At 52.9% G+C, this 23,172-nt stretch overlaps 1 long non-coding RNA gene across 1 annotated transcript in view; it reads right to left on the bottom strand.

Moving 5' to 3' along the window:
* LOC105603892 (uncharacterized) overlaps positions 1–23,172 on the bottom strand; it is a 39,857-nt gene that overhangs the window by 11,118 nt on the left and 5,567 nt on the right. Inside the window, exons 2-4 of the long non-coding RNA XR_001436416.4 lie at positions 14,240–23,135; positions 1,649–1,926; positions 934–1,067 (exon numbers count right to left, since the gene is read on the bottom strand). This is a non-coding gene — a long non-coding RNA (uncharacterized LOC105603892). The remainder of the gene's footprint in view (positions 1–933; positions 1,068–1,648; positions 1,927–14,239; positions 23,136–23,172) is intronic.

Raw genomic sequence — 23,172 nt, 5'->3', positions numbered from 1 at the left:
CTGCAAAAAATCTTATTTCCAAACAAGGTCACATCCACACGTATAGGGGTTGGGACTTCAACCTGTCTTCTCTGGGGGGTAAACACAACTCAGCTCATATCAGTAGCACCCCCAGGAAGGTCATATGCTAGGTCACTGGGGAAAGGGGAAGACCCAGATAATGTAAGAACTATTGGGTCCAAGTTGACATTGACCCCTGGAGATCCAGAGTGTCATCATGGCCCTCTTCTCAGAGTGGGGGCCTCTGGGGCCTGGCGATAGATAGAGTTCTGCTCGATGTCCAGCTCTAGATGGTCCTGCTTTTTCCACCGACACACCTGTGACCACTTCCTTACCATCGTAATGGCTGTACTTAGTGGTTGGATTATCGTCAACACCGGGACCCTCATCTTTGGGATAAGTCCTATCGTAGCAGAGGACACCAAACAGAAACCTCTGAAAATATCCCGGTCCTTCAAGGCAGTAAATCAAAAACAATATTGCATTCTGAGAGGGGTGGCAGAAATTTGTGTCACCATTAAAGACCTCGGGGGTGCAAAGTCATTGTACCAATTCTGTCTCCATTTAATGTACCGGTCTGGTCTCCACAGAAGGTGAATAGATCTGAGGGAATGACTACAGTCTACAACAGACAAAACAAACAGCCACCCTGCTCTCAGGGACTGTGTTGGATTCCGTCCATGACAAACAATCATTGACCTGGCAGATGCTTTCTTTTCAATTCCAATCAAGAAAGAGGGTTAGAAACAGTTTGCATTTATGTGGGATGGAAACCAGTATTCAGTTAGCACTTTGCCCATGGCTATAGGAACTTCTAGCTTCTTCATAAAATGGCCTGAAGATATGTGGACCACCTGAGCATCCTACAGAACACAATGACATCGTGGTGATTGGACAGAAGAAATAACAAGTTCACCTTGGTGAAATACATACGTTAGAGAGGATGGCAGATGGATCCGATGAAGATTCAGGGCTTACGTGTCATTGATGTCTTCAGGAGTCCAGCGGCTAGAGAATGCCTGAATGTGGCCTCCAAGGTAAAATGCAAACTTCTGCGTCTTGCATCCCTTACCACAAAGAAGGAAACACAGTGTTGGCGGTGCCTCATTTGATCCTGAAGGCAAAACGTTCTACACCCAGAAATACTGCTCCAGCCCAAACACTGGGTGGTACAGAGGATATTAACTCTGAGTGAAAACTGCATGAGGTCCAAGCTTTGGTTTACACACACACACACACACACACCCACTCCTGGAACCATACGATCTGGTAGACCCATGAGGTTGGAGATGTCAGTGGTGGGATAAGATTGCAAGTTAATCACTAAAGGGACGTTGCCTTTAAGCTTAAATTATACATAATGGCTCATCCCTGGGGACCCTGCCTTCCACGTAATGAGCATTAGGCTAAACTACCTTTGTTTAGCTCATAGGAAACTACCTGACCAGGCCTACTTGTGAAACACTGCCGGAAGGAAGAAGTTATCACATTCCCTCTGGAAGCTGAACAGAACCAGGAAATGTTTGACTTTATTCCCTCCCCTTTGAGTATCAAAAAGCTTGAATTCTAACTCAGACAGATGGTTCTTTGGGACATGAGTCCACCACCGTCTCTATCTACTGCCTTAAATAAAATCACTCTTCCTTACCGCACAACTCAGCTCTTGATGTTTTGACCTGTCGCTCAGCGACCAGCACAGGCTTGGACTCGGTAACAGTCACAGTGAAAGTGCTGCCCAGAAATGAAGGTTTTCTGGAGGAGACAGGAAGGCACTGCATCCTCCCAGGTTTTCCTCTGGTTCCCGAGCAGCATCGGCTGTGAGTCTCCAGTGACGTGGAATCTCCAGCCCATGTGTTGTCCTTTGTTGTACAAGCCCCATCGGATCCTCGCCAGCAGACAAAACGCAGGGAGTCCTGAGCTGCAGGGCTGTGTGAGGAGAGAGAGGACTGATGAAAGCCTGTTTTTACTCTAAGAAGGGTCTCTCAGGACTTGCCTGGTGGTCCCGTGGAGAAGAATCCACCTGCCAATGCGCGGGACACGGGTTCAATCCCAGGTCGGGGAGCTAAGCCTGCACACCTCAACCACTGAGCCTGCGCTCTGCAGCCCGCAAGCCACAGCAAATGAAGCCCAGGCGCTCTGGAGCCCTTGCTCCAGGACAAGAGAAGCCACCACCGCGAGAAGCCCCAGCTCTGCACCTGGAGAGCGGCCCCTGCTCACCATAGCCAGAGAAAACCTGCCTGCAGAGGCAAAGACCCGGAGCGGCCAAAAAACTGTTTTAATTAAAAAAAAAAAAAAAAGAAATTGCCTCCCATTCCATTCACATGAGACACTTAAAGTAGAAATCACAGAGACACACACGGCAGGGGTTGCCAGGAGCGGGGTGGGGGTGGGGGATGTGGGAAATAGTGTTTGATGGAGACAGAGATTCAGCTGAGAAAGACGAAGCGTTCTGGAGACGTCAGAGGTGAGGCTTGCACAAAGCGCGTGTATTTAATATTTACCGCTGAACTGTCTGCTGAGAATACATCTGATGGTAAACTTTACGTTATGCGTACTTGACCACAATGGAAAACTTTTAAAGAAAACAAAGGGGTGAAGCATGTACTGATACACACTACGCCGTGGATGACCCTTGAAAATGTGATGCTAAAGGGAAAAAAAAACCAAACAAAACAAACAGTCACAAAGGTCACAAACGGTCTGAGTCCATTTATAGGAAACTTCCAGGATAGATGAATCCGCAGGGACAGAAATCAGCTCAGTGGTTGCTGGAGCTGGGAGGGAGACCGGGGAAACTTCTAGGGTGATGAAAACATTTTGGACCTCGCCAGGGGTGGTGTTTGCACGCCATTGTGAATGCTCTAAAAGCCGAAACCGCTACTCCAGTGAAGCTGATGTTACGAGAGTTCTGCCTCAATAAATTATTTTTTAAGTCCAACAAAACTTGCTGATGAAGCCGGTGGGTGTGGGCAGGAGTGAAGGAATGCTGGGTTCTGAGTTCAGAGGTGGCATTTGGCCCAGATGCTCCCTGGCCCCAGGGGGTCTTCTCCAGGGACCTCCACCACAGTCTGTGCAGAGCAGCCCCCTGCAGGTCTCCGCAGCTTCCCATCCTCGGAGCCACAAGGCAGCGATTGATCCCCATTTCTGTGGGTTCTCTGTGGTTATCCATAGGAGACAGGCCCTGTGTTTGCAGGAGGTCCCAAGGGGCAGAGGCTTGGATCAGAGCAGCTGGGCAGAGAAAGAAAATCCCAGGCCGTGCTGGGTCCAGAGGAAGCGGGTGGCGTCTGCTCTCTGACCACTATCTCCCCTGCCTAGCTCAAGCAGGGGCTTGCAAGAAGGAAAGAAAGAAAGTGACATCACTCAGTCACGTCCAAATCTTTGCGACCCCATGGACTGTAGCCTGCCAGGTTCCTCTGTCCATGGGATTCTTCAGGCAAGAATATTGGAGGGGGCTGCCATTTCCTTCTCCAGGGGATCGTCCCAACCCAGGGATGGAACCTGGGTCTCCTGCACTGCAGGCGGATTCTTCACCGTCTGAGCCATCAGGGGCTTGCAAACACCTTGCCAAGGTGCCGTGCAGGTGCCCCGTGTAACCAGACAGGGAGAGAGGAGGGGGTTGCCGGGGAAGATGAGACCTTCCATGGGAAGAAGGAGGAGGGTCTGCTCTGGGAGCTGGAGGGAGAAGATAAAGTTCTGAAGGGTATAGGGAGCTGAAGACCATAAGCCCAGTTCTAAGAACAACACAGAACAATCCTCTGATGAGGGAAACACCAAATGTGCAGGAAAGGGGGTGATGAAGGGCCCTGTGCCACAGCAGGGGGCAGCGAGGGCCCCTGGATCAGTGGGACACCAGGCAAGTTTGCAGGAAGCGGGGGGTTAAACTAGTGCTGACTCTGGAGAGCCCAGGAGCGGCTAGATGACATGAACCTGAGGGGACCCTTTGGCATCCTTTTCACTCCAAAACACCACCGCCCAAAAGCCTGCAGGGAGAAAGCTGACGGTGGGCCTGGACGTTATGGGTGGGGTCTACCCAGGAGGGTGGGGTCCATCCAGGAGGGTGGGGTCTTTCTAGGAGGGTGGAGTCTACCCAGGAGGGTGGGGTCTACCCAGAGGGTGGGGTCCATCCAGGAGGGTGGGGTCTTTTAGGAGGGAGGGGTCCATCCAGGAGGGTGGGGTCTTTCTAGGAGGGTGGAGTCTACCCAGGAGGGTGGGGTCTACCCAGAGGGTGGGGTCTACCCAGAGGGTGGGGTCCACCCAGAGGGTGGGGTCCATCCAGGAGGGTGGGGTCTTTTAGGAGGGAGGGGTCCATCCTGGCCGGCGGCCCATCCCGGAGGGTGGGGTCCGCCCTGGAAGGTAGGGTCCATCCTGGAAGGTAGGGTCCATCCTGGAGGGAGGGGTCCATTCCGGAGGGTGAGGGCCCATCCCGGGGTGGGGGTCCATCCCGGGGTGGAGGGGTGGGGTCTACAGAGGAAGGTGTGGTGGGAGATCCTGGGTATGGGGGTGACCGTGAGCACAGTTGTAGCACTTGACCTTGGACCCACACTTGGCAGAGACCAGAGTAAAGGCAAGAGACAGCTAATGGTGAGAGAGGAACAGTGGCGGGAACAGGTCAAGACCGGAAGTGAGTGAGCGTGAGGGAAGCTGGAGGGTCCGTGTAGGAGGTGGGGTTTCAGGTCGGGCGCAGTGGGAGCCGGAGCGGGGGCAGCGCTCTTGGGTGGGGTGGGGCGTGTTCCCAGGTCCCCCAGCAGTCCCAGGACACCTTCCTGAGGGTGCAGCTGTACACAGATACTTGGGGAGGAGATTATTTTTTTTATTGTAATAAACACATTCCATTGATTCACATGAAATTGTAAGGTTTTTTTTTTTTTCATTTAAAAAAGACTTCAAACGCCTTTCTCCTGGCTGCCTCGGGCTCCACCCCAGGCTCACATGCGTCTGTGGTTTGGTGTGGGAGGAAGAGCATGCCTGCTCTGCTGAGGAATCTCTACAATTACGGCCAACCTTCCGAGTCTGGACCTCTGCGCAGGGGTGCAGGTTTGATCCCTGGATCGGGAAGAAATGCCAACCCATTTCTCCTAGTATTCTCTCATTTCTCTAGCGTTCTGACCAAGGAGCTTGGAGGACTCCAGTCCATGGGGTCACAAAGTGAGGGGCTGACGCTTTCGCTTTCGTTTCATAGCGATTCTACTTTTGCATCATTTGGGGAACATTAAAAATGCCAGTGAAGGTCAATTGCATCTGAATCTCCAGGCACTGATTTTTTTTTTTTTTTTTAAATTTCCTAGGGTTGAGAATCAGTGCCTCAGATAAACAATTTCAGATGCTTCAGTGTCAGGGTTGGGACAAAAAAAAGCGCGGGACCAGCAGCTTGGAATTCAGATGGGCGCCTGTGCTTGGAGAGTGGATGGGGAAGTGAGCCCGGGGAGCTTAGCCTGAAGGAGGGTTGGGATCACGCAGCAGGTGAGGAGACACAGCGACTTTTTACGACTGTCTACCTTAGCAAAATGCCCATCAAGTTCTGCAGGTGATGATACTTGCAAGAGCTAGGAAGAAAGGAAGGAACGGATACATGCATAACTGTGCTCCTCTGCAGTACACCTGGAACAGCACTCAGTCACCGAGCTCTGTTACAGCAGGGAGGCCTGGCGACCACGGGGTCATAAAGCACTGGACACGACTGAACCACGGGACAGCAACAACAAATGCTCTAATATGAAATTGAAAGTGTAAATATTTATATTTAATCTAATATAAAGTTGAAAGTGAAGTGACTCAGTCGTGTCCAGCTCTGTGCGACCCCATGGACTGTAGCCCGCCAGGCTCCCCTGTCCGTGCGATTCCCCAGGCAAGAGTACTGGAGTGGGTTGCCATTTCCTTCTCCAGGGGATCTTCCTGACGCAGGGATAGAACCCAGGTCTCCTGCACTGCAGGCAGACGCTTTACCATCTGAGCCACCAGGGAAACCACCAATATAAAATACAATTAAATTTCAAAAAAAAGGAAGAAAGGCAGAAAAGATGGGAGAGAAGGAGGGGGTGGGGGGAAAAGGAGAGCAGAAAGCCATCAACGTGTAAAGCTTGTCCTCGACTCCAGCCGATGGCTTCAGGAGACAGAGAAAATGAACACAGAACTAACACAAGGCCCACACCGTCTGTTAACTCTGCTTCCACGGCTCAGTTCCGTCGCTCAGTCGTGTCCGACTCTTTGCGACCCCATGAACCGCAGCACACCAGGCCTCCCTGTCCATCACCATCTCCCGGAGTTCACTCAGACTCACGTCCATCGAGTCCATGATGCCATCCAGCCATCTCATCCTCGGTCGTCCCCTCCACAGTCAGACGGAAATTCAGAGCTGGAGGGCCCCTGACCGCCTCACTGCTCCCATTTTATGGGTGAAGGAACCAGGGCACGGAGAGGTCACGTGAGGGGTCACGGTGTTGCTGGGACTGGAACTCTAGCTTTGCACTAAGCCCAGGGCTCCGAGGAGCAGGCTTCTCACGCACAGGCCACCCCTCCCCGCAGGGTGGGTTCTGTTTTCTCATTCACAGTCTGAGACCTAAGGTGGCGCAAGATAACACTCTCTCATCAGACACATGTCTTTGGAGAGCATCTTCCACGTAAATATCTCAGCAAGGGTCTGCCCTCTGCAGGCAGGCAGCACGTGACCAGCACTGCGCCTGCTGATTCACCGTTCGATGGGCCAGGTGGGTCCGTTATAGGCCGGGGTCTGGCAGCTCCCGGCTTCAGCTGCACGCGCTGCTTGGACTCTGACCCCAGTCAGCGTCTGTGATGGGCTTTCAGGGGCTTCCTCCGCGGCAGGAAGGTGACTCTGCGCTGCCAGCCAGCCTACCTTCACCGCCACGGCCCGGGACTCACCACTGTCTCAGTCCCAGGGGCCTCTCTGTCTCGTTGCCATGGCCACCAGCCTTGCCCCAGGCCTCCAGCGCCGCCGTGCTCAAGGGTTCTGGCTGACATGCCGGGGGAGGCCCAGCAGTTGGAGAAGACACCGTCCTCCTCTGAAAGCTGTCCCGAGGCTGTTCCGTGGGACCCTCTGGGCTGTTGGCGGAGTCTTTCGATGGTGTCCACTTGGCGGCCGTCTGGGGAGCAGCAGCTTCCTGGCACCTTTAACCCCAATCCTAAAGAGCTAAAGAAGGCTGTTCCTGGAGCTCGGACGCTGGCTGGTCGCTAAACCCTGAAAACCTCACCGGCTGTTCCTGAAACTCCAAGCTCTTGAGAGAGAATGTCCCCCCTGCACAAGAGGTCCGGCCTGGCCGGTTCCTGGTGCCCCTAAGCCTCCTGTGACCTGAATCGGCTCCGAGACAGAGGAATCAGTGGCGGGCAAGGTAAAGAAGCACACGGCTGGGACTAGAGGTGTCCGCGCTTCACAAGCAAAGGAGGGCAACCCTCCCGCGTGCAGCACGGCCTGAGTCGCGGCTGGCCCTGGTGATCTGCCGGCCCAGTGCTCGCGATCATGGCCATCCCAAGCGGCGAGGGGCTCCCCGAACACGCACACTGTGAAGGGACACCCGTCCCTGGGGGCAGACCGCCTGCCCTCCCCTCTCAACACTTTACCCTGCAGGCGGGAAGCCCTGCAGGTCAGAAAGCATCAGAAAATACTGTTTTCACAATGGACACCCCCACCCCTCCACTCAGATCGCAAAGCCAGGAAGACCAGAGCCCCACCCGCCCCGGGGATGAACCCCGTTGTCCCAGAGCCCGGCCCAGGGCCGGGGAGCAGGGATGGATTCACAGGTGTTCACCCCTGTAAGAAGGGCCCAGGGCGGGGCGGGCAGCGGCCAGTTCTGCTGACCAGCCTGCAGCCATTCCAGCTACCCAGGGTCCAGGGCCACCCACCCCTGGGCATTCATCTGCCCAGAAATACTTGGCTGAGAATTGCCCTGGTGGCTCAGACAGTAAAGCGTCTGCCTACAGTGCCTACCATGTGGGAGACCCGGGTTCAATCCCTGGGTCGGGGAAGATCTCCTGGAGAAGGAAATGGCAACCCACTCCAGTATTCTTGGAAAATCCCATGGATGGTGGAACCTGATAGGCTACAGTCCATGGGGTCTCAAAGAGTCAGACACGACTGAGTGACTTCACTTTCTTTCACTTTCACTTTGCCGAGGAGGAGCTGGGTGGGGGGTGGGGAATATTCAAATTGAGCTGCCTCAGGAAAGCAGCTTCTTTAGAAGTAATGTCCAAAAACTAATTTCTTTCCAGTGGGAGAAATATGATCGTAAATTAGTAACTAGTTAAAAATTAAAAAGGAGGCTGTGGTTTGAATTTCTTCGTACATTTTTGTGCTCACTTGGAATAATTCATTCAGCTTCTCCTTTAAGTTCGAATGACTTCACAAAGATTTATGGTTTAATTTTTTAAATTGAGGGACAGCGTGTTTACCTCTAGAACTAGCAAAGCAAACCTCAAGTTCAAGCCTTAATATTCAGACCCCACAGCCAGGCCCACGTTCCTGTCAGACCATCAGTACCACCAACTTTTAACAATACCCCAGGGATTTCCTGGTGGTTGAGTGGTTAAGGCTCCTCACTTCCAAGGCAGGAGGTGCAGGTTCGATCCCTGGTTGGGAAACTAAGGTTCCACATGCTGTGTGGTTCAGGAAAAAAAAAAAAATCCCCTAAAAGCGGGGAACAAAGTGGGTGGGTCTGACGGCTGAAAAGGCCAGTGTTCAGAGGGACTGGCAACCGCCACACATCCCAGGAGAGTCTGCACACACCCATCCTTCCTCCCATCATCCCTCCCTGGCCAGCACCCACATCCCTCCCACTTATCCAGATGATTCCCAGGGTCTGCGAAGAATGTTTAGAGGATCAGGAGGCTGGCCAGGGTCCAGCAGGAAGAAGCCTCAAATATGGAGAACAAACTGGACTGAACCAGCTCCCGAAGTCGCCAGCATGCTATGGAGACATGCCGTCTCCTGAGAGACAGCTGGAAACTCCTTGCACAGCAGAAGACGGGCCCCTCACGCACGCTTCGCCCCGCACGCACACCACTGCTGTCTGCCCCTCGCTGGTTCACGGGCCCCAGGAGTCGCCCGGGGCAGGGGGAGGGGGGCTGCTGCCAGACCCGCCTGTGGCTGAGGCAGGATGAGCAGTGGTTTCCAGCCAGGCTGGGCTGCGTGCGGTGACTCACGGAAGCCTCTGGGCAGGGAGAAGGGACCCAGATCCCTTTGGTGAAGCCGTGTCCCCGGGAGAACGGGCGTGGAGGGGAAGCTGTGCAGGCATGTGTGTGTGCTCCGACCTTCAGTCGTGCTTGCCACCCTGTGGACCATAGCCCACCAGGCTCCTCTGTCCTTGGAGTTTTCCAGGCAAGAATTCTGGAGCAGGTTGCCATTTCCTCCTCCAGATCTTCCTGAGCCCGCCAGGCTCCTCTGTCCATGGGGATTCTCCAGGCAAGAAGACTGGAGTGGGCTGCCATTTCCTCCTCCAGGGGATCTTCCTGAGCCCACCAGGCTCCTCTGTCCTTGGAGTTTTCCAGGCAAGAATTCTGGAACAGGTTGCCATTTCCTCCTCCAGGGGATCTTCCCGACCCAGGGATCGAACCCGCGTCTGTTAAATCTACTTGCATTGGCAGGAGGGATCTTTACCTTTAGCGTCACCTGGGGAGGCCTGCCACCTTCCAAATAGCCCAGGGAAAACTCCAAGTATTTTTGTTTGTTTGTTTTTTAACTGGGTTTCAAGAATTTGGAGGGCTCATGTGCCACTGGCAGCTGCTGACTTCCTGAGCCTTAAACATAATAAGAAGTGTCTTAGCACAGGGTGTGGGTTTCGGGAGATGTGGGTTCAGACGTGGCCCCTAGTCACCTACCCTCTCCAGGCCTTTACCTCGGAGATGAGCTGCAGCTGCTCCTGCTGCTGTCTGAGGCTCAGAGGAGAGGCAGGCAGGGTGGTCCTGCCCCAGGAGAGGCGCTGGGGGAGCCTGCTTGGGGCCAGGGCACAGATACGTCTTCCGTGTCTGTCACCCTGTGTCACAAGGTACGTGTTGATCCTGCCCCCCTCCTTCCCCAGGTGAGTAGCCACCGTAGAACGGGTTCCATCAGCTCCACCTCTCAGCCAAGCCACACACATCGCTTCTTAGAGATACCAGGTCCCCTCCACGAGGTGACCCCAGGGGCATCTGCAGACCAGGTTTCCAGCCCCGCTCTGTCTCTAGCTGCTGGGGCAGCTTGGTATGGAGAGGTCACGGTCCCTCTCCTCTCCCGCCGATCCTCCACTTCCCCATATTTAGTTAGACGTTGAGTTTCTCTCCATGAACCTGGATGGTCCATGATCAGCAGGGCTTGAGTTTGTCTTAATTTGCGGCTTCATTGCCCCTCCCAGACAGCTTCTGTCTCATAGCCCAATATGGCTGTCCAGATCCAGCCATCTCATCATATTCTAGATGAACCATATCCATCGTGATAAACCGTTTTGTAATGTTGAAGCCTTTCCTCATGAGAAATCCTTTCCAGAGACCCGGCTGAATAAAAAACTCATGGGAGGGAACGAAGGTCTGCTCAGTTCCCCAGCCCACCTGCTCTTAATGGCCAAGCAGAAGGCAGCCCCTGGGGCTCCCTGGAGCATATTTACAGAACTGCAAGACTTTGCTCTGAATCTGACTTTCTGCAATGCTGAGTGTTTTCAGGATCACTTTCAGGATCATTTCTGAGCCTGACAAAATTAGCTCAAGGCTGATGTGTAACACATATCAGGAAGAAGATGGCCAGACGCCCTTCCACACCCGGCTCTGCACATCTGTCACCCGGAAGAAGCCACTTGGAAGTGAATTCCTATTAATTAACTGATCTCAGATGGAGACTCAGCAGCTTTGGGGGAGCGGGGAGAATATGAAAAAGAAATATGAGAAAATAATGTACCCTTATCCTGAAAAGAGTGTCCAATGAAAATAAACCAATCAGCGGAGGCTATAGAAACAGGACCTGTGATAAATTAGTGTGAGCCACCAGGGAGGGGTGGGAGTGGGGGAGGGGTGCAGGGAGCACGGGGCAGGAGAGCCGAACTCCTCGTCCAGGTCTGCGTTAAGTACTGACCTTGAACATTTCGTAGCTGTGTTTCAGTGACCTCCAGGGTAGGGCTAGACCAGGCTTAAACTCCTGTGGGATTTTTCCAGCCATAAACTTCTGTGAGTCTGAGGACTGTGGGCACTTGAGAATGTTGACAACAAGATCGCCAGACTCGGGCTTCCCTGGTGGTCCAGCGTTCAAGACTCCACACTTTCAGTGCAGGGGCTGTGGGTCTGATCCCTGGTCAGTGAACTAAGTCACCACCTGCTGCTTCGCCTAAAACATGTTTTTAAAAAGTCATCAGGAGCCAGTCCCTGCTAGCCCTGGGCTCTCCCGTCCTCAGGCTCAGGCGTCTTGTCTCACGGTTCCCCGAGCCCTTAGTGGCCCTGGGTTCACACCCAGACCAGCAGGGCGGCCTCTTGGGGCGTCAGTCGCGCAGCTTCCCAGGGCCCCCACCTTCTTTCATGCGCTGCTGTCACCATCATGAAATCTTTAGCACTTTTACCTTTGAACTTGTCTTTTGTGAGTGGAGTCCTAGGGACAATAAGATGTGCACATGAGCAATGCGGGGCCCACCCTTCCCTGCTGCCCCATTCACAGGCCCTCATCCCTGACGTCATGAGCACAGAATCCTGGGGGCCCACACACCTGGGAGTCCCCTGGGACTCAAGTATAATACACCTGCCCTGAGCAGCTGGGGGCGCAGGCAGCCCCTAGAGGCCATGATTCCGTCCAAACTGGAACTGGCTTTAAACACAGGAAGAAGACCTCAGAGCTCTACAAAAGCACGAAGCCCGAGAAACTGTTCTATTCTCTCACTGCTGTTACTTCCCTGTATCAGCCAAGCACTTACTCTGAAAAGGACATGGAAGGAAAAACAGAAGTGGCTGGCTTAACACACGGGTATGGATTATTCCAGAAGGAAGCCAGTAGAACTCCAGCCTGTGGCTCTGAAGGCCGCAATTTTTTGCCTTGTTCCTGCCCCTTGATTGTGTTTTCCTTCTTCTATCAACACAGCAGCAGGCAACCACCTAAGTCGCGGGCAGTGGTCTCTCTCGCTGTGGATGTCTGCCCAGAACTGTGTCATCTTCCTGGACGCTGGCCCTCTAGCCTCCTTTCCGTGGCTGTCACGTGAGCCCCAAGGTTTGGTGTTTGCTCCCCTAAAGCAACAAGTCCCCAACTTCCCCAGTTCCTCCAAGAGTATTTTGAGAAGAAAAGAGGGAACATCCATCCCAGAGCTTATTTTTCACTGTACACCCTCTTTCATACTTGAATGCCTTAGCATGTGTCCACAGGATCTAGAAAACAAGCCTATTATCTATATTTGTGTGTGCGTTTAGTTACTCAGTTGTGTCCAACTCTTTGTGACGCTACAGACCGTAGCCTTCCAGGATCCTCTGTCCGTGGGATTCTCTAGGCAAGAATACTGGGGTGGGTAGCCACTGCCCTCCTCCAGGGGATCTTCCCGGACCAAGGGGTCGAATCCAAGTCTCCTGAATTACAGGCAGATTCTTCACCGACGAGCCACCAGGGAAGCCCCTGTCTGACTCTTTGTGACTTCATGGACTTGCAGGACAGGGAAGCCCGGCTCACTGCAGACCTTAGGGTCCAAAACAGTTGGACACAACTTGGCGACTGAACAAAGACATGAAATCTATATTTTTACCATCACCTATCCTCAGTTGTTTCAGAAAGGAAAATAAAACAAACAAAACAACTCAAACCTCTTTCATGAATACCCAAGGGAAAAAAGGAGCTATCATCCATCCCAGAAAAAAAAAAAATCTCCTCAAAGAGTGGCATCAAAATGTCAGGGTCCGTCATCATTTCTTTCTTGAAGATAACTGGCAACCCACAACTCCCCTGAGGGGACGACAGAGGATGAGAAAGCTGGATGGCATCACTGAGTCAACGGACATGAGTTTGAGCAAACTCTGGGAGAGGCTGACGGACAGCAAGGCATGCTGCAGTCCACGGGGTCACAAAGAGTCGGACACGACTGAGCGACTGAAAATCAACAGCAACACACTGATCCCAGCACAGAAGCAAGCTCTGCAGAAGCTGCTCTGCCGGGAAACGGAGACCTCGCCCTGGCCAGCCTTCCCATCTCCCCGCGCCCTTCTCAGTGGCTGCTTCTCAATCCTGTGTGAGGAATGGAAAGCCGGGCACGCGTGCGGGGAGCACGCCTGGGCGTGGAAGGCGGAGCGCCGTGGTTTCTTCTTCCTTCTTCCTGCTGTGCTTCAGCAACTCCACACCCACTCGTGCACAGACTTGTTAGAGAATAAAAGCTGCCAGGGCCAGAAAAGAGCCGAAGGTGCTTATTTCCACCCCGAGGAGAGTGGCACTCCCAACGACATGCTGCAGGCGCGTGCAGAGCCAGGAACCAGGGCGCATGCTCCAGGCCCAGTTCTGTTCCAACAACTATATCTAGCTCCCCAGAGCCGCCCCTCACGTATGTGCCCAAGACCAGCTTTTGTCCTGAAGCAAGAAGACAACCAACTCTATTTTCACACTACAGCTCTTAAAAAGTAGAGACAGAACTTTTCTGTAAGGAACCACCACCATCACTGACGCCGAGGGGCTGGTTTCCTTCTGTTTCTTAGGTGAGACTGGAGACCGCGGTAGAAGCGGTCCTGCCGGGGGACGGCTGTCCTGGCCCTGGCAGCGCTGACTCCAGGGGCAGCACGGTCCCCGCTCGGGGGCTGCCCCGGGCTTGCTGGTGGGGGGGCAGCAGCCCTGTCCTCAGCCAGCTGGGCTTGCAGCGCTGATGCCAGGCGCAGGACGGTCCCCGCTCGGGGGCTGCCCCGGGCTTGCTGATGGGGGGCAGCAGCCCTGACCTCGGCCAGCTGGGCTCTGGCAGCACCTCCACCCGCGGGCGGTGACAACCGAAGTGTGTCCAGATGCTGCCGGGTGTCTCTCCAGGGGCAACATTGCCCCCAGTTAGGAACCACTGATAAAAGGAAACTGGATTATTTGCTTGTCGTTTGTTGAATCGCTCAGTCCTGTCTGACTCTTTGTGACCACACCAGGCTCCCCTGACCATGGGAATTCCCAGGCAAAAATACTGGAGTGGGTTGCTATTTCCTTCTTCAGGGGATCTTCCAGACCCAGGGATCAAACCCACATCTCCTGCAAGGGGAGGCGGATTCTTTACCCAGGAGCCACCAGGGAAGCCCTGATCAAAAGAGAACTGGACTTTTGGGTCCAGGAAACACTCACCAGCAACAACCAAAACAGCTGTTCAAGGTTATTTCAGCTTCGTAGTCAAATGATACAGGGAACCGGGAGAGTCAGAGGCATTCCTCCACACTGGCTTGTGTTTCCACGTGTCCTGTGGAGCCGAGAGCATGCGAGGAGCACCCTGTCCCTTCAGCCTGGCGCTGCTCTTGGAGCCGATGGGAAGGCAGCTGCAGTTCTTCATGGCAGAGCCCCAGCGAGCGCCTAGAGGCTCTTAGCTTCCGGCTTTGGAGTCAGAATGGGCTCAGACTCATGTGATTTGGGACAAGAGCCTCAGTGTGTGTGTGTGTGTGTTTTAACCTTAACAACAAGACAGTATACAAACAGTACACAGATACTGATTATAAAAACCAAATGATACAGAAGGAATAGACACTTACTGTAGGTGAAAAGTCCCCTCCACCTCACTCATTTCCCCTTGGGTAACACCCAGTTATCATTTTATTGCCTTTTTTTTTTCTGAATCCTTCCCCTGCATTTACAGAGATGGGGAGATGGTTAAAATGTGATTATCTTTAACGTAATTCTAGGCTTATTCTTCTGTGACCTACTTTTAAAGTATTCCAGGTCAGCACACATGACATTCTTTTTTGATTCTAAATTTATATTAACTTCATTGAATATAACTTGCGTGCAATAAGACACTCCTGCATGACAAATACATGTGTGTGTAACTGCAGTCCCAGTCAAGGTAAAAGCATTTCAATCCCTCAGAAAAGACTTCTGCGGGGCCCCTTCCCCGTCAGGCATCTCCTTGCTCAGTCCCAGACAACCCCTGACCTGCTGTCTGTCACTGTGGATGAGATTTGTCTTTTCAAGAGTTTGATATAAACAAAATCCTGTCGTGTCCCACGTGTGCTTTCGGTGCTTGGCTTCTTTCTCTCGATACAGTGCCTTTGCGATTTAGCCACAGTGGTTACACAGCTCAGCAGTTCGGAGTTTTTTTATTGCAAGGTAGTAACTCACTGTACAGATACCCCAACTCATTTTACCCCTTCACCTATGGATGGACAAGGGCTTCCCAGGTGGTGCCAGCGGTAAAGAACCCGCCTGCCAGTGAAGGAGACGTAAGAGATGCAGGTTCCATCTCTGGGTGGGCATGGCAGCCCACCCCAGTGTTCTTGCCTGGAGAGTCCCATGGACAGAGGAGCCTGGTGGGCTACAGTCCACAGGGTCGAAGAGAGTCGGACACGGCTGAGCGTGCACTCATGGATGGACAGCTGGGCTGTGTCCACTTTGAGGCTGCTGTGAATAGAACTGTTTTGAGGACCAGTGGTTAAGTGTCTATGTGGACATGTCTTCATTTCTTTTCAAGAGAATGAATTTCTCAGAAAGCAAATGCTAGCTCTTAGGGTAAGTGTATGTTTATCTTTGTTAAAAAAGAAAGCCCAGCTGTTTTCAGAGGCGGTGGTTCCGATTCGTATTCCACCAGCTGAGCACGAATGGGCGCACCAGTTGTTCTGTATCCTGCAAAGCGTTGCGGTTAGGACTGAACAGTGAATTTGGAGGGGGAGCGGGGTATACATTCAGCCCATAGCAGCGGGTCTTCTATAAGTCCGTGGGGGAGAGTGCTTTCTGCAGGAAGTCGTGCCCCAGAACACACAGTGTGGGAGAGCTTGGTCATAGAGCTCGGGAGGATGAAGCTTCTGGGGACCTTCTGCTGCCTGGGGAACTCGGGATCCAGCTAGAGTCCAGCACTGTCTCCAGGGCCCCGCCCCCTTGCCTGCTCCGCCCCGCTGAAGCCTCCCGTGGCTGATGGGGGCCGTGGTGGGAAAGTACCTGTGAAGAGCCACGGAGGGGCCTGCAGAGCCCCAGGGAAGAGCCCATGGCAGGAAGCCACACAGAGGAGCAGAGAAAGTAAGTGAGGAAGGAGAGGAGGGGGAGGGGAAAGGGGAGGGGGGAGCGCGAGGGGGGAGGGCGAGGGGTGGGGGGCGTGGTGTGAGGTCGCCAAGGGGAGAGAGGAAGGAGACCGCCAAGCAGCAGGACACTGGACAATAAGAGAGGAGAGATTTCATCCCTCGGAAGGCCCAGGACCAGAGGAAGGTGGGTCCGAAGGTTTCCACTGTGTTGTTCCTTGTAATGCCCAATCTCTCACCTCCACACACACACACAAAGTGTTAGCCGCTCAGTCGTGTCCACTCTTTGCAATCCCATGGACTGTAGCCCACCAGGCTCCTCTGTTTTGGGGATTCTCTAGGCCAGAATCCTGGAGTGGGTAGCCATTCTCTTCTCCAGGGGATCTTCCTGGACCAGGGATCAAATGGGGGTCTCCTGCACTACAGGCAGATACTTTACCATTGGAGCCACCAGGAAAGCCTCCACCTCATCACAGTTCCTCTGAACTGTTCAGCAAATGTATTCCTTACTGTCCAAGACCCATGGCATCTAATCTGTGGTCCTGGCCTGGTGGGTCAGGAAGCAGGGGGAGCAGGAAGGTTTGTCCGGGTGGGGATGGGGGTAGTGTTTCACCTGCCAGGTATGTGGCTGCACATCCCGTTTCTCTCCCAGACTGAAGGCTCTTTGAATGCAAGGCCCCCATCCGTTTTGTGTGTCCCCTGCTAGACAGCAGAGGCTTATATACAAGTGACTTCTGGATCCCCTTGAAAATCCTATAAACAGTCACAAATCAACCCAAACCTACTTGTGTTTTCAACTAGCACCTCCTCTCCGGGGCACGAAAGTCCCAGTTCTTCCACCCGCTGTGTCCTGACCAGCCAGGAGCTCTGTGACTGTCCGAGCTCTTCTGTGCTGTGAGCAACGTGGTCAGAGTGTTGCAAGAGAAAGTCGACCAAGCCTGCTGCTTGCCCAGAGGACCCAGATCAGGGGGTTGGGGGAGGCACAGAGCCAGGCCAGGGGCCGCCCAAGAGCCCAGTGGGGTCAGGCTCTGAGTCTGGGGCCCCGGATTGGTTAGCATGTGCCCTGCTCCCCCCAGCAACACGCTTAGATGATCTGAATTTAGTTCTATTCTGGGAATCTGTTGGGAAATAAGCTAAGTGCCAAGAAGAACGATCTGGGGTTTGAGGATAGCAGGGCTGACAGAGAGGAAATGCCAACCAGCTCTCCTCACCGCCCCTCCCAGCCTCTGCCTCCTTGGGGAGCACACTGGTGAGGGGGAGTCTGGGTGCCACGCAATCTCAGCCGCCTTGCTCAGCAATGGAAGTGGGGGGAGCCAAGCAGAGACCTGCAAAGGGCTCAGAAGGAGAGAGGAAACTCCCGGTGTGGGAGTGTGTTTTCTCTCTGGGCGGTGCTGGAGGTGTGCAGGGCGAGCGCCCATGACTGGCGGTGACCTGCTCAGGAGCTGGGAGTGGACCAACGCCCTTCTCAGGGGGGCCTCGGCTCAGCATCGGGAGGAGTTTCCGCCCCACACAGAAGAGCCTTTACAGCTCTGTTGGCCTCCAACCCAGACCAGCCCAGGGTGCAGGTAGTTTCAGGACCCATTTCTGCATTATTAAAGCCAACTTCCAACCTCCCTAAGGAGATCTGAACTTCCAACTTGGTGAACTACGGTAGGAAAAAAAAAAAAAAAAGCCAGGGAAAGCAAGCGCGGTTCAAACAGAAGGTCTTCCTCCTGCTAACATCCCCACATGCTCCCACTGAAAATGACTCTCCCAGGCACTTACCCTCCTCCAGCAGAAACATCGTGTTGTCTCTTTAAAAATCAAGCCAGCAGAGCAGGAAGAGTGAGGGGGCCCTTCCTTGATGTGAACTTCCTCCGCTGCCATGAGGATTAAACAACTGTACTGCAGCCCCAGAGGAAGCTGTGTGTCCCCTTGAGAACAGGGGGTCAACGATATGCTGAAATCAGCTTAATGAAAACGCCCGTGACAGTCACCCCCGTCCAAAAACGTTTTTGTTAACATGCAGCTAAGTCGATGTGCTTGGGTCAGCAAACACTGCAAAACCACAGCACGGGTGCAGAGGGAACTCTTTCTCCGGTTAGTTTCAGGGTTTGCATTAGGGTGTTTCCCTGGCCCTGGCATCTCCCTGTGTACCGGCAACACTGCAGAGTTGCACACGCCCAGGTCCCGCTGCAGGAGCCGCCTGCCTGGGAGATAGTTTGCAAACAGAAGCATCCTCGTAGGCCACTTCCTACCCTGCCTGGGTGCCCCTCACAGGCAGGGCTTGTGCGGCTGTGGAGGTAAAGCAGAGCTCCTGGGAGCAATCTGAGGAAAGCCACTGTGCTGTAAACAGAGCCCTAGATTCTGGGCTACATCTTCTTTAAGAAAGACACCGTGTATGTTGTTTAAGGGCTTCCCAGGCGGCGTTCCTAGTAAAGAACCTCCCCTGCCAATGCAGGTGACTGAAGAGATGTGGGTCCAATCCCTGGATCTGGAAGATCCCCCGGAGAAGGAAATGGCAACCCACTCCAAGAATTCCATGGACAGAGGATCCTGGCAGGCTACAGTCAATGGGATCACAAAGAGTCAGACGTGATTGAAATGACTTAGGACGGATGGACGATGTTGCTTAAAGCGAATAAAATGATGATATGAGGAAGGAGAAAGGAAAATCATTTTCAAAAACAACCTTGAATTCCCCTGAGAAGAGCAGCGCTTGGTGTCTAGAAAGGACGTCATCTACACCTCATCAGTGGCCAAAGAAGTCCACCTGTTGGGACAACATTGTCTCCACAGACACACCTATCCCGTGAGCAGAGTGGGCAGCTGCTCAGAACCAGGAACTGATGCGCTGGCTGAGCCCTTCAGCCAGCACCCTGTGTGGCCAGGAGCTTGTCCCCAAGGCCGGCGATCACTAAGGAGGTTGATCCATCTCCAAGTAACATGCTCTTCCTCCTTTCCGGGACAGGCCCCGTGTTCTCAGCTGAACACATCATATTTTCCATGTCCCAGGATGGGACTGTTGTCCTGGCGTCCAGCACACCCAGTGGACTTAGAGACTCTTGATTTCCTGCTGAGGCCTGAGAAAAACAGGCACCACAGAGGAGCCAGGTCAGGAGGCAGCAGGGTCAGAGCCCTGGGAATTCCCAAGGATCCCTCAGCCTTGACGTCTCTGCCTCTTTGGGGCCGGAGCACCAGCGGTCAGCTCTTCACTAAACAGACAGGGTTGGGGAAGGATCCACGTGTGAGGGCTGCACGGCTTCTCCAAACTCCGTTTTAAACAGCTCTGAGCGTCTAACTCTGTCCGTAACCCATGCTGATGAGACAATGGCCGGAGCCAGTTGGAGACCGGCTTTCTCATCCTCCATCGAACGGACGCGCTGCGGAACGCACAAAGGTGGCGAAAGCAAGCAATAGTCTTAAAGCACCAACCACGCAGACAAAAGACTGCCTAGGATCTGGCAACCAGCAAGTAGACGGCAGGTAGAAGGTGTCCCTTGCTTGGGCTGCAGGGCTCCTGGTCGTAGGACCACGCGGAAAGGAAGCCTTCTCTGTGGAGGCTGGATGGGTACGAGAAGCACCTGGAGGTCACTGATGTAGGAAGCGGTCTGACCATCTCCAAGAGTGTGGGGCCCAGGAAAGGGTATGTTTAATAGAAGCCTCTGGCTCTGCCTGGAATACAGGAGGCGCAGGAGATGCAGGTTCGATCCCTGGGTTGGGAAGATCCCCTGGAGAAGGAAATGGCAACCCACTCCAGTACTCTTGCCTGGAGAATCCCACGGACAGAGGAACCTGGTGGGCTGCCGTCCATGGGGTCGCAGAGAGTCAGGCATGACGAGGCACACAGCACACTGGCCCCAGGCTGGAGGAGGGTGTCCAGGGAGCTCTCACAGTTTCACTTTCCGACGTGGATCAGGCCATCCAGACAAACTCGGGAATTCAGATGGAGCTGGACAAAGGCAGGGAGGCCAGAGCCCCAGCACCGGAAAAGAAGGCCAAGGGCCCAGAGAGACTAGAAAAGAATCTGTTTACTTAACATTGAAACTAACAGGGGGGGAGTCTGGTTCCTACCTGAAGTGGTTCCATGCAGTTCATTCACTCCCTCACGCACTTTCTCCTACCAACGTCTACAAACACTTCTGAAAGTGCCCTGTCTGCAAACCTATGCAGGACGGGTAGAGAGGGGAGCGGGGAGCCCTACAGAGACCGAGGGAGGGGACAAACGCTTGGTCACTGGAGCTCTAAGCTGTGGCTTCCAGGCACTGAAAAGTACTTTTCTCTGACTGATAAGAATAAACATTCACATGGAGGCTCAGGAAAGGTTCCTGGTCCTGAAGTTGAGTAAGAAGCCCGCTCTCGTAGGAAGATGCTCTCCCGATCGCCCAGGTGCTGCAGCTCATGTCCAGGATTGGCCCCGCCGTCAGCTGCAGGCCCCTTGCTGGTCTCAGCATTTCCTTTGTCCCTCGGGCTGGTCCTCAGGTTCTGAGAAGTGTATGAATTTCCCCTAAAATTTCTTGCAGCACAAAAGCTGCTTTTGTGCTGTGGAACTTTGTGGAGGGTTTTGGTTCCTTGCCGGTGGCTTGCGTCCTGTCACTCACACTCACCTCCTGGGCTGGTGAAAAGGTAGGGAACTCGCTACCATCCCCCCACCCTCATCTGCCCCTGCAAGGAAGCCATGGTGGGGGGAGGGGATGTAGGAAAATGCCCTAGGGCTAAACTCAAGAGACTTGTGAGTAATCACCTGTCCTGCCACCTGCTGCCTCATTCTCACTGCTCTGGCGGAAAAGAAAGGGGAAAGGAATTGGTCCACACTGGGTTTTCTCCACCTCGGTGCTGCTGACATCTTGGGAGAGATGGTCCTTTGTTGGGGATGGGGCATGGGGGGATAGCTGGGCACTGTGTGTCCGAGGCTTAGCACCATCCCTGTCTCCACCCAGAAGCAGCCAGCCGCATCCCCTCCAGGCGTGACAACCCCCAGGATCCACGAACATTGATAAATGCCCCCCAGGCAGGAGGGGAACTTCCCCAGGAGAACCACCAGTCCGAAACAGCGCCATCTAATCCAGAAACCATCCAGGGCCCCTGAGCAAGTGAAACGTGGCTAGTCCAAAGTGGCACGTGCTGTGGGCATAAACTGTATCCTGGATCTCAAGTGTTTACACGGAAAGAAAAAAAGTAAACCAGCTCAGAAATATTTTTATACGATTATCTTACCTTTTTACTGGTTACAATAATAGGATTCTTAATCCATTGAGTTATATAAAATAAAATGTAAGAATTGATTTTACCTCTCTCTCTTTTTTTTTTCACTTTGAATAACGTGGCCACCTAACATGTTGAAATATCATATGTGGCTCAGCTGGTGGGGCATTAGATTTCCACTGCTCAGCACAGGTCCAGACGCTGCCTGCTAAGGTCCTCCCTGAGCAGGTCCAGAGTCCCTGGGAGTGAGTTGCTGCCACACCAGCAAAGCAAGCATTTGTCAGGACTCTGCCCTGGTGATGGATCTGGCAGCCGAGGCGTGACAGAGGAGACACAGAATCGTCAGAAAGTCTCCGATGCTCGCGCCCAGGTTTCTTCTCAGTGAGAACCGTCACACAGTCTGCGGTGTCACCATTTAGAGGCGACACCCTGCAACATCCCACAAAGGAAGCAGCCCCAGCTGTCAACATCCTACTCAGGTCGGATGGAAGCAACAGACCCTGGACACCCCACGCAGGAGCCCGGGAAACTTTCCACTCCTACCGACCTGTAGGAGAGCCTGGGGGTGCACCACCCCCCGTAGCCAGGAGAGCCGGGGGTCAGAGGAGCTGGTGGAGCATGTCGTGAGGCACGTCCCACCTCCATCACCTCCCTCCATCCCCAAAACAGTCAGGTGAGCTGGACGCTAGGCTGTCTCCATTTTATTTATATTTGGACAATAGGAATTTTGCTCTGGAAACTCAGGTCATTTTTACTAAATCAAAGTAATGCAGTCCTTAACACAACATTGTAAAGAAACTATTAATATACTCCAATTTAAAAAAAAACCTGAACAATAGAATTGTCATATGATCCAGCAATTCCACTTCTGGGGGTATATCTGGAAATAAACAAAATTACTAACTCAAAAAGATACAGGCATCTGCATGTTCACAGCAGCACTACTTACAATAGCGAAGACATGGAAACACCCCTAGTATAACAGACGATTAGATTAAGAAGATATGGTATATACATACATATACAATGGAATATTTCTCAACCCTAACAACTGCCATTTACAGCAATGAGGATGTACCTGGGGAATATTACCCTTATTGATAGATATGTCAGACAGAGAGAGACAAATATTGTGATATCACTTGTATGTGGAACTTAAACAATATTACAGATGAATGTATATACAAAACAGAAGCAGACTCACAGACATAGATAACAAACTTGTGGGTACCAAAGGGAGGGACAAATTCTGAGCCTGGGATTAGCAGATAGAAATGACAGTACGTAAAACAGAGACCCAACAGTGATCTACTGCAGACCATAGGGCATTATAACTCATGTTTTATAATAACCTATAACGGGATGGGATCTGCAGAAATGCTGAATCCCTCTTCTGTAAGTGGAAAACTAACACAATATTATAAATCAAGTTAAAAATTAAATTCAAGTAAAAAATTTAAAAACATAGCAAAAAAAAAAGATGCAATTCAAAAAAAAAAAAAAAAAAGATGCCCTTTTTCTCCCATTCTCACTTCTCTCCCCAGTTCCTTTCAGTTGTTCAGAACGTAAAGGCCCCAGAGTCGTAAGCAGAGAACACTCAAGGCGGCCCCTCTGATTTTCTGTCTGCCTGGTTATCCCTATGGGCCGTCGCCTTGGGCCGGTTGGTGCCTTGTAGGGGTCTGCGTGCCACATGTAGGGATGGCATTCCAAGGTGGCCCTTTCCTGAGAGCTGGCAGTGCGACAGGACCGCGTTCTCGGGACTCCTTCTGGAAGCCCTGCCCCTGCCTCTTCTCTGGCCACAGCAAAGCTCTTCCTCAGCTCTGCAGTCTTCCCTCTCACTGAAAAAAACAAAACAAAAAGCACCATGCTTAGCTA

Source organism: Ovis aries, chromosome 20 (genome assembly GCF_016772045.2).
Source record: "Ovis aries strain OAR_USU_Benz2616 breed Rambouillet chromosome 20, ARS-UI_Ramb_v3.0, whole genome shotgun sequence".
Lineage (NCBI taxonomy): Eukaryota > Metazoa > Chordata > Mammalia > Artiodactyla > Bovidae > Ovis > Ovis aries.
The sequence above is the reverse complement of the archived record's forward strand: the minus strand, read 5'-3'. Positions and strand labels throughout refer to the sequence as shown.